This window comes from Lepisosteus platostomus, chromosome 5 (assembly GCF_059453375.1).
Source record: "Lepisosteus platostomus isolate fLepPlt1 chromosome 5, fLepPlt1.hap1, whole genome shotgun sequence".
NCBI lineage: Eukaryota > Metazoa > Chordata > Actinopteri > Semionotiformes > Lepisosteidae > Lepisosteus > Lepisosteus platostomus.
In genome coordinates this window covers 10888156-10899394 of record NC_142615.1, presented here as the reverse complement: position 1 = coordinate 10899394, position 11239 = coordinate 10888156, and the positions used below count along the sequence as shown (strand labels likewise).

Sequence of the window (11239 nt, the reverse complement as noted above, 5' to 3'; positions counted from 1 at the left end):
GGGCTCGTCCGGGAGTTGAACCCAGGACCTCTCGCACCCTAAGCGAGAATCATACCACTAGACCAACGAGCCACAGCAGCACTTTCCATTTCAATCTGTCAGCGAGCTTGAGGATGGGGAGAGGCGCCATTCGCTCGTCCAGTCAGACCTTCATCAATAAGTCAAGAAAGCTGCAATTACACGACTGCCTTGCAGACGAAGGGCAGTGAACTGTGCCCGGTAAGAGGGGAACAAGCGGCACTAGGTGACGCCGAGGCATAAGTCCTAGCGAGGGGGGTTGGCTTGTATGGTACAGCGCTTGCTTTGCATGTGGGAGATAGCAGGATCAATTCCCGCATCCTCCAGGTGTGTGCTTAGAGCTTGATGTGCCGAAAGGTGTCCTTTAGCCTGTGGTCCCGCCTTACATGGAGAGCATCGTGCAGCTGTCAAGCGTTTCGCAGCCACGCCCCCTTTTCATCTTCTCTCTGGCTTAAGCGTCACTCCTCCCCTCTCTCTTGACATTTCATGTCAGCATGTCAGAAGTCCGAGTGACATTTTTAATGGCTGAGTGAGGGCACGATGCTGAAGCAGAGAGGCCACTTCAGCCACAGAGACTTGTGCTAGGTGAGATCTGAAAGACGGACTCGCAACAGAAACAGACCAAAAATGTATCGGTGAGATCAAAAGGCAAATGCAACATTCAGCAGAGGGCGTCTAAAGATTAGGGAACGGGCGACTGAAATCCATGTGAGGCAAACTTTCCGGTGTGTGTACTGCAGCTGGGCTTGTTGGCGTAATTGGTAGTGCGTCAGTCTCGTCATCTGAAGGGCCTGAGTTTGATCCTCACACGGGGCAGGGCTGCTTCCTCTCTTGCTCTTTTCAAACACTTGCGGCAACTGTTCGCTCATAACCACGTCTGGAATGCGTGACCTTTACACGGGCGAGAAGCAACGCCGCATCCCTTTTCTAAAGAACATTCACATTCAGAAATAAGTCAAGAAATTTGCCATTACTTTCGCTCGCACTGCTGTCAGCCTGCCCATGTTGCCAAAGAAAGATTCACTCGGCGTCAACATGACAGAACAGCGATCACTTGAAAACAATGTTCCACACTCCGTAAGCAAGAACTTCAGTGTTTGCAGTCACCCGATATGCTGATAGTCAAAGGAGCGCAAAACACGAAGCGTCAAAAGACAAGATGAGTTGATGGAAAGAGCGTTGAATTGATGAGCACAAAAGTTCAGCTCGTACAATAGGCAACGAAGGTCTCAGCGTCGTCATCGCACTTGAAAGGACTGCCTTGCAGACCAAGGGCAGTGGGCGGTGCCCGGTAAGAGGGGCAGAGGCGGTAAGACATGATGCCGAGACGCATGAAGCGAGGGGGATTAGCTCAAATGTTAGAGTGCTCGCTTAGTATGCAAGAGGTAGCGGGATCGATGCCCGCGTCCTCCAGGTCTGAGTTTGGATCTCCGGAAGCCCAGTGCTCTTGTTTAGCTTCTGCGACTTCTGACAGGTGCTCCTCCGTTGCGGAGAGAATGTCCTTCAGTTGTCAAGCGTTGAAGGGCCACACCTCCTTCCCAACCTCAGTCTGCACTGAGTGCGTCTCCGGCATTTTATCGTCCAATTTGTCAGCTTAGCAAATGAAAAGTATATCCGAGTGAAAACAGTGCTGATAATACTCTCACGAATTGTTAGAAGACGTGCTTTTGATCATCGATTGCTTAACAATCACATTCGTTCGACTTGAGCCATCAAGCTCGTAGTTTTCCTTCAAATCTTGAAAGCTCTCAGTGAGAACATCATAGGCTGCAGGACGCCCCGTAACTTGATTACTTCAACAGAAAGAAGAGCAGACAGCTCGACAAATATGTGAGGCGCAGAGAGCGCAAGGCGAGCCGCACACGTTTCGGTGGCTGAGAGAGGGCAGTTTTTGCTTCTGCATTTCCCAAGTAAGGACGCATGACAACAAGCGATCGCGGTGCTCATCTACGACACAGTGGTGATGAGTTTTCAGTACGTGTTCTTTTGAACGAGCGATGAGGTTGCCGCCTTGGACAGCTGACTGCACGCTCTCATTGTGCCACGTGATGAGAATTCACCAGGCTCGTTCAGTCATTAGTCACATTCCATCGTTTGCCATAAGCAGACGCTGCGAAGTGATGTGGATATCAGTTCCCAGTCTTGTGGAAGAGGAGGAAAAGAGCACACGAGGGTTCGTCCGGGAGTTGAACCCGGGACCTCTCGCACCCTAAGCGAGAATCATACCACTAGACTAACGAGCCACAGCAGCACTTTCCATTTCAATCTGTCAGCGAGCTTGAGGATGGGGAGAGGCGCCATTCGCTCGTCCAGTCAGACCTTCATCAATAAGTCAAGAAAGCTGCAATTACACGACTGCCTTGCAGACGAAGGGCAGTGAACTGTGCCCGGTAAGAGGGGAACAAGCGGCACTAGGTGACGCCGAGGCATAAGTCCCAGCGAGGGGGGTTGGCTTGTATGGTACAGCGCTTGCTTTGCATGTGGGAGATAGCAGGATCAATTCCCGCATCCTCCAGGTGTGTGCTTAGAGCTTGATGTGCCGAAAGGTGTCCTTTAGCCTGTGGTCCCGCCTTACATGGAGAGCATCGTGCAGCTGTCAAGCGTTTCGCAGCCACGCCCCCTTTTCATCTTCTCTCTGGCTTAAGCGTCACTCCTCCCCTCTCTCTTGACATTTCATGTCAGCATGTCAGAAGTCCGAGTGACATTTTTAATGGCTGAGTGAGGGCACGATGCTGAAGCAGAGAGGCCACTTCAGCCACAGAGACTTGTGCTAGGTGAGATCTGAAAGACGGACTCGCAACAGAAACAGACCAAAAATGTATCGGCACCAAATGCAACATTCAGCAGAGGGCGTCTAAAGATTAGGGAACGGGCGACTGAAATCCATGTGAGGCAAACTTTCCGGTGTGTGTACTGCAGCTGGGCTTGTTGGCGTAATTGGTAGTGCGTCAGTCTCGTCATCTGAAGGGCCTGAGTTTGATCCTCACACGGGGCAGGGCTGCTTCCTCTCTTGCTCTTTTCAAACACTTGCGGCAACTGTTCGCTCATAACCACGTCTGGAATGCGTGACCTTTACACGGGCGAGAAGCAACGCCGCATCCCTTTTCTAAAGAACATTCACATTCAGAAATAAGTCAAGAAATTTGCCATTACTTTCGCTCGCACTGCTGTCAGCCTGCCCATGTTGCCAAAGAAAGATTCACTCGGCGTCAACATGACAGAACAGCGATCACTTGAAAACAATGTTCCACACTCCGTAAGCAAGAACTTCAGTGTTTGCAGTCACCCGATATGCTGATAGTCAAAGGAGCGCAAAACACGAAGCGTCAAAAGACAAGATGAGTTGATGGAAAGAGCGTTGAATTGATGAGCACAAAAGTTCAGCTCGTACAATAGGCAACGAAGGTCTCAGCGTCGTCATCGCACTTGAAAGGACTGCCTTGCAGACCAAGGGCATTGGGCGGTGCCCGGTAAGAGGGGCAGAGGCGGTAAGACATGATGCCGAGACACATGAAACGAGGGGGATTAGCTCAAATGGTAGAGCGCTCGCTTAGCATGCAAGAGGTAGCGGGATCGATGCCCGCATCCTCCAGGTCTGAGTTTGGATCTCCGGAAGCCCGGTGCTCTTGTTTAGCTTCTGCGACTTCTGACAGGTGCTCCTCCGTTGCGGAGAGAATGTCCTTCAGTTGTCAAGCGTTGAAGGGCCACACCTCCTTCCCAACCTCAGTCTGCACTGAGTGCGTCTCCGGCATTTTCTCGTCCAATTTGTCAGCTTAGCAAGTGAAAAGTATATCCGAGTGAAAACAGTGCTGATAATACTCTCACGAATTGTTAGAAGACGTGCTTTTGATCATCGATTGCTTAACAATCACATTCGTTCGACTTGAGCCATCAAGCTCGTAGTTTTCCTTCAAATCTTGAAAGCTCTCAGTGAGAACATCATAGGCTGCAGGACGCCCCGTAACTTGATTACTTCAACAGAAAGAAGAGCAGACAGCTCGACAAATATGTGAGGCGCAGAGAGCGCAAGGCGAGCCCTTCACGTTTCGGTGGCTGAGAGAGGGCAGTTTTTTATTCTGCATTTCCCAAGTAAGGACGCATGACAACAAGCGATCGCGGTGCTCATCTACGACACAGTGGTGATGAGTTTTCAGTACGTGTTCTTTTGAACGAGCAATGAGGTTGCCGCCTTGGACAGCTGACTGCACGCTCTCATTGTGCCACGTGATGAGAATTCACCAGGCTCGTTCAGTCATTAGTCACATTCCATCGTTTGCCATAAGCAGACGCTGCGAAGTGATGTGGATATCAGTTCCCAGTCTTGTGGAAGAGGAGGAAAAGAGCACACGAGGGCTCGTCCGGGAGTTGAACCCGGGACCTCTCGCACCCTAAGCGAGAATCATACCACTAGACCAACGAGCCACAGCAGCACTTTCCATTTCAATCTGTCAGTGAGCTTGAGGATGGGGAGAGGCGCCATTTGCTCGTCCAGTCAGACCTTCATCAATAAGTCAAGAAAGCTGCAATTACACGACTGCCTTGCAGACGAAGGGCAGTGAACTGTGCCCGGTAAGAGGGGAACAATCGGCACTAGGTGACGCCGAGGCATAAGTCCCAGCGAGGGGGGTTGGCTTGTATGGTACAGCGCTTGCTTTGCATGTGGGAGATAGCAGGATCAATTCCCGCATCCTCCAGGTGTGTGCTTAGAGCTTGATGTGCCGAAAGGTGTCCTTTAGCCTGTGGTCCCGCCTTACATGGAGAGCATCATGCAGCTGTCAAACGTTTCGCAGCCACGCCCCCTTTTCATCTTCTCTCTGGCTTAAGCGTCACTCCGCCCCTCTCTCTTGACATTTCATGTCAGCATGTCAGAAGTCCGAGTGACATTTTTAATGGCTGAGTGAGGGCACGATGCTGAAGCAGAGAGGCCACTTCAGCCACAGAGACTTGTGCTAGGTGAGATCTGAAAGACGGACTCGCAACAGAAACAGACCAAAAATGTATCGGTGAGATCAAAAGGCAAATGCAACATTCAGCAGAGGGCGTCTAAAGATTAGGGAACGGGCGACTGAAATCCATGTGAGGCAAACTTTCCGGTGTGTGTACTGCAGCTGGGCTTGTTGGCGTAATTGGTAGTGCGTCAGTCTCGTCATCTGAAGGGCCTGAGTTTGATCCTCACACGGGGCAGGGCTGCTTCCTCTCTTGCTCTTTTCAAACACTTGCGGCAACTGTTCGCTCATAACCACGTCTGGAATGCGTGACCTTTACACGGGCGAGAAGCAACGCCGCATCCATTTTCTAAAGAACATTCACATTCAGAAATAAGTCAAGAAATTTGCCATTACTTTCGCTCGCACTGCTGTCAGCCTGCCCATGTTGCCAAAGAAAGATTCACTCGGCGTCAACATGACAGAACAGCGATCACTTGAAAACAATGTTCCACACTCCGTAAGCAAGAACTTCAGTGTTTGCAGTCACCCGATATGCCGATAGTCAAAGGAGCGCAAAACACGAAGCGTCAAAAGACAAGATGAGTTGATGGAAAGAGCGTTGAATTGATGAGCACAAAAGTTCAGCTCGTACAATAGGCAACGAAGGTCTCAGCGTCGTCATCGCACTTGAAAGGACTGCCTTGCAGACCAAGGGCAGTGGGCGGTGCCCGGTAAGAGGGGCAGAGGCGGTAAGACATGATGCCGAGAAGCATGAAGCAAGGGGGATTAGCTCAAATGGTAGAGCGCTCGCTTAGCATGCAAGAGGTAGCGGGATCGATGCCCGCATCCTCCAGGTCTGAGTTTGGATCTCCGGAAGCCCGGTGCTCTTGTTTAGCTTCTGCGACTTCTGACAGGTGCTCCTCCGTTGCGGAGAGAATGTCCTTCAGTTGTCAAGCGTTGAAGGGCCACACCTCCTTCCCAACCTCAGTCTGCACTGAGTGCGTCTCCGTCATTTTCTCGTCCAATTTGTCAGCTTAGCAAGTGAAAAGTATATCCGAGTGAAAACAGTGCTGATAATACTCTCACGAATTGTTAGAAGGCGTGCTTTTGATCATCGATTGCTTAACAATCACATTCGTTCGACTTGAGCCATCAAGCTCGTAGTTTTCCTTCAAATCTTGAAAGCTCTCAGTGAGAACATCATAGGCTGCAGGACGCCCCGTAACTTGATTACTTCAACAGAAAGAAGAGCAGACAGCTCGACAAATATGTGAGGCGCAGAGAGCGCAAGGCGAGCCGCACGCGTTTCGGTGGCTGAGAGAGGGCAGTTTTTGCTTCTGCATTTCCCAAGTAAGGACGCATGACAACAAGCAATCGCGGTGCTCATCTACGACACAGTGGTGATGAGTTTTCAGTATGTGTTCTTTTGAACGAGCAATGAGGTTGCCGCCTTGGACAGCTGACTGCACGCTCTCATTGTGCCACGTGATGAGAATTCACCAGGCTCGTTCAGTCATTAGTCACATTCCATCGTTTGCCATAAGCAGACGCTGCGAAGTGATGTGGATATCAGTTCCCAGTCTTGTGGAAGAGGAGGAAAAGAGCACACGAGGGCTCGTCCGGGAGTTGAACCCGGGACCTCTCGCACCCTAAGCGAGAATCATACCACTAGACCAACGAGCCACAGCAGCACTTTCCATTTCAATCTGTCAGCGAGCTTGAGGATGGGGAGAGGCGCCATTCGCTCGTCCAGTCAGACCTTCATCAATAAGTCAAGAAAGCTGCAATTACACGACTGCCTTGCAGACGAAGGGCAGTGAACTGTGCCCGGTAAGAGGGGAACAAGCGGCACTAGGTGACGCCGAGGCATAAGTCCCAGCGAGGGGGGTTGGCTTGTATGGTACAGCGCTTGCTTTGCATGTGGGAGATAGCAGGATCAATTCCCGCATCCTCCAGGTGTGTGCTTAGAGCTTGATGTGCCGAAAGGTGTCCTTTAGCCTGTGGTCCCGCCTTACATGGAGAGCATCGTGCAGCTGTCAAGCGTTTCGCAGCCACGCCCCCTTTTCATCTTCTCTCTGGCTTAAGCGTCACTCCTCCCCTCTCTCTTGACATTTCATGTCAGCATGTCAGAAGTCCGAGTGACATTTTTAATGGCTGAGTGAGGGCACGATGCTGAAGCAGAGAGGCCACTTCAGCCACAGAGACTTGTGCTAGGTGAGATCTGAAAGACGGACTCGCAACAGAAACAGACCAAAAATGTATCGGTGAGATCAAAAGGCAAATGCAACATTCAGCAGAGGGCGTCTAAAGATTAGGGAACGGGCGACTGAAATCCATGTGAGGCAAACTTTCCGGTGTGTGTACTGCAGCTGGGCTTGTTGGCGTAATTGGTAGTGCGTCAGTCTCGTCATCTGAAGGGCCTGAGTTTGATCCTCACACGGGGCAGGGCTGCTTCCTCTCTTGCTCTTTTCAAACACTTGCGGCAACTGTTCGCTCATAACCACGTCTGGAATGCGTGACCTTTACACGGGCGAGAAGCAACGCCGCATCCCTTTTCTAAAGAACATTCACATTCAGAAATAAGTCAAGAAATTTGCCATTACTTTCGCTCGCACTGCTGTCAGCCTGCCCATGTTGCCAAAGAAAGATTCACTCGGCGTCAACATGACAGAACAGCGATCACTTGAAAACAATGTTCCACACTCCGTAAGCAAGAACTTCAGTGTTTGCAGTCACCCGATATGCCGATAGTCAAAGGAGCGCAAAACACGAAGCGTCAAAAGACAAGATGAGTTGATGGAAAGAGCGTTGAATTGATGAGCACAAAAGTTCAGCTCGTACAATAGGCAACGAAGGTCTCAGCGTCGTCATCGCACTTGAAAGGACTGCCTTGCAGACCAAGGGCAGTGGGCGGTGCCCGGTAAGAGGGGCAGAGGCGGTAAGACATGATGCCGAGAAGCATGAAGCAAGGGGGATTAGCTCAAATGGTAGAGCGCTCGCTTAGCATGCAAGAGGTAGCGGGATCGATGCCCGCATCCTCCAGGTCTGAGTTTGGATCTCCGGAAGCCCGGTGCTCTTGTTTAGCTTCTGCGACTTCTGACAGGTGCTCCTCCGTTGCGGAGAGAATGTCCTTCAGTTGTCAAGCGTTGAAGGGCCACACCTCCTTCCCAACCTCAGTCTGCACTGAGTGCGTCTCCGGCATTTTATCGTCCAATTTGTCAGCTTAGCAAATGAAAAGTATATCCGAGTGAAAACAGTGCTGATAATACTCTCACGAATTGTTAGAAGACGTGCTTTTGATCATCGATTGCTTAACAATCACATTCGTTCGACTTGAGCCATCAAGCTCGTAGTTTTCCTTCAAATCTTGAAAGCTCTCAGTGAGAACATCATAGGCTGCAGGACGCCCCGTAACTTGATTACTTCAACAGAAAGAAGAGCAGACAGCTCGACAAATATGTGAGGCGCAGAGAGCGCAAGGCGAGCCCCACACGTTTCGGTGGCTGAGAGAGGGCAGTTTTTGCTTCTGCATTTCCCAAGAAAGGACGCATGACAACAAGCGATCGCGGTGCTCATCTACGACACAGTGGTGATGAGTTTTCAGTACGTGTTCTTTTGAACGAGCACTGAGGTTGCCGCCTTGGACAGCTGACTGCACGCTCTCATTGTGCCACGTGATGAGAATTCACCAGGCTCGTTCAGTCATTAGTCACATTCCATCGTTTGCCATAAGCAGACGCTGCGAAGTGATGTGGATATCAGTTCCCAGTCTTGTGGAAGAGGAGGAAAAGAGCACACGAGGGCTCGTCCGGGAGTTGAACCCGGGACCTCTCGCACCCTAAGCGAGAATCATACCACTAGACCAACGAGCCACAGCAGCACTTTCCATTTCAATCTGTCAGCGAGCTTGAGGATGGGGAGAGGCGCCATTCGCTCGTCCAGTCAGACCTTCATCAATAAGTCAAGAAAGCTGCAATTACACGACTGCCTTGCAGACGAAGGGCAGTGAACTGTGCCCGGTAAGAGGGGAACAAGCGGCACTAGGTGACGCCGAGGCATAAGTCCCAGCGAGGGGGGTTGGCTTGTATGGTACAGCGCTTGCTTTGCATGTGGGAGATAGCAGGATCAATTCCCGCATCCTCCAGGTGTGTGCTTAGAGCTTGATGTGCCAAAAGGTGTCCTTTAGCCTGTGGTCCCGCCTTACATGGAGAGCATCGTGCAGCTGTCAAGCGTTTCGCAGCCACGCCCCCTTTTCATCTTCTCTCTGGCTTAAGCGTCACTCCTCCCCTCTCTCTTGACATTTCATGTCAGCATGTCAGAAGTCCGAGTGACATTTTTAATGGCTGAGTGAGGGCACGATGCTGAAGCAGAGAGGCCACTTCAGCCACAGAGACTTGTGCTAGGTGAGATCTGAAAGACGGACTCGCAACAGAAACAGACCAAAAATGTATCGGTGAGATCAAAAGGCAAATGCAACATTCAGCAGAGGGCGTCTAAAGATTAGGGAACGGGCGACTGAAATCCATGTGAGGCAAACTTTCCGGTGTGTGTACTGCAGCTGGGCTTGTTTGCGTAATTGGTAGTGCGTCAGTCTCGTCATCTGAAGGGCCTGAGTTTGATCCTCACACGGGGCAGGGCTGCTTCCTCTCTTGCTCTTTTCAAACACTTGCGGCAACTGTTCACTCATAACCACGTCTGGAATGCGTGACCTTTAGACGGGCGAGAAGCAACGCCGCATCCCTTTTCTAAAGAACATTCACATTCAGAAATAAGTCAAGAAATTTGCCATTACTTTCGCTCGCACTGCTGTCAGCCTGCCCATGTTGCCAAAGAAAGATTCACTCGGCGTCAACATGACAGAACAGCGATCACTTGAAAACAATGTTCCACACTCCGTAAGCAAGAACTTCAGTGTTTGCAGTCACCCGATATGCCGATAGTCAAAGGAGCGCAAAACACGAAGCGTCAAAAGACAAGATGAGTTGATGGAAAGAGCGTTAAATTGATGAGCACAAAAGTTCAGCTCGTACAATAGGCAACGAAGGTCCCGGCGTTGTCATCGCATTTGAAAGGACTGCCTTGCAGACTAAGGGCAGTTGGAGGTTGCTGTTTTGAGACGGAGGCATTGGGATGGTGGGCCGAGATCTATTCTTCTTAAGGAATTCTTCATCGTGAAAGATCGGTCCACAGGTCATCCAAAGAACTCAGGGAATCATGTGCTACTGAATGGAGTGAAGTGCTGAAACACATGACATGCCCCCTTGATCTCACATGCTGCAACATGCACAGCTACCGTCCACACCAGGCAGTGGGGCTTCAGCAGAATTTGCTACGCCACCTGCAATTACATATCCAGCTGCACACATATACATGGCCCTTCTTTCGTTTTCAGGATCTCAAAAAAAAGCTTAGCTTGGTTTTCCTGCCACCTGATTGACCTCATCTCCCTCAGAATGTGCCCCGCCACATTCATTGCTGAAGCAGGACGGAGGCCAACGGACATGTCAGAACAGTGAGGTTCAACGATCTCTCCAAAATATTGTGGTTGTAGTGGAAGAGATATGTTTTAAATTGTACCTTGGTATTTCAAACTCTCTCTAGAATGTTATCCATTTCTATTTTATTTTGACAGGAACTGTTAAAAGGCTAATGACACTAGATGAAAAGAGAAGAAAGAAAACACAACGTTTCAGCCGTGGAGCCTTCTTCAGGTGTGAGGGCTCCACGGCTGAAATGTTGTGTTTTTTTTCTTTTCTTTTAAGCATGGAATAGACCTATTACTTGTTCCTTTGCAGCCTACACATGGTGACGCAGCTCCCCACCTGAACTGCTAATGATACTAGATGCCTGGTAGTTTGTGGTACTTGGTTATTGTCTTATATTTGCTCAAACTGCATATGTGTGATTGCATATTTTTGTGTATTTTCATATGTCAATATTTAATTCACTGACATTCCTGTATGCTTGGAAGGAATGCAGATTGGATGTGACACAGGACGCCTGCTCATATATGTTGATCTTTGTTGGGCTGGAAAAACAATGATAAAAAGTGAATGAAAAAAGATCTCTCCAACATTTCCCTTCTCTTGGCCATGGTTACACTGCCCTTTCTTTCCATCTTTTGTCCTTCTACAAAGATTCCAGGGCTCTTTATCCATCATAATATCAGAAGCCAAAAATAACCATCTAATGTGTAAACAGCATTTGTAATGTTGGTAGCTGGAAGAGGTTAAGTATATTTGCAAGACCTAGTTGATTACACCACAGACTTACTTTGTTGCTGTCCGTTTTTT

The 11239-nt window shown here is 49.8% G+C and overlaps 4 non-coding genes across 4 annotated transcripts; all 4 read right to left on the bottom strand.

Moving 5' to 3' along the window:
• On the bottom strand, positions 1-72 carry trnap-agg (transfer RNA proline (anticodon AGG)). The gene has a single exon. It is a non-coding gene; the product is annotated as a tRNA-Pro (tRNA).
• A 4296-nt stretch (positions 73-4368) lies between these two features.
• Positions 4369-4440, bottom strand: trnap-agg (transfer RNA proline (anticodon AGG)). The gene has a single exon. It is a non-coding gene; the product is annotated as a tRNA-Pro (tRNA).
• A 2117-nt stretch (positions 4441-6557) lies between these two features.
• Positions 6558-6629, bottom strand: trnap-agg (transfer RNA proline (anticodon AGG)). The gene has a single exon. It is a non-coding gene; the product is annotated as a tRNA-Pro (tRNA).
• Positions 6630-8746: 2117 nt separating this feature from the next.
• Positions 8747-8818, bottom strand: trnap-agg (transfer RNA proline (anticodon AGG)). The gene has a single exon. It is a non-coding gene; the product is annotated as a tRNA-Pro (tRNA).
• Between the last annotated feature and the right edge of the window lie 2421 nt (positions 8819-11239).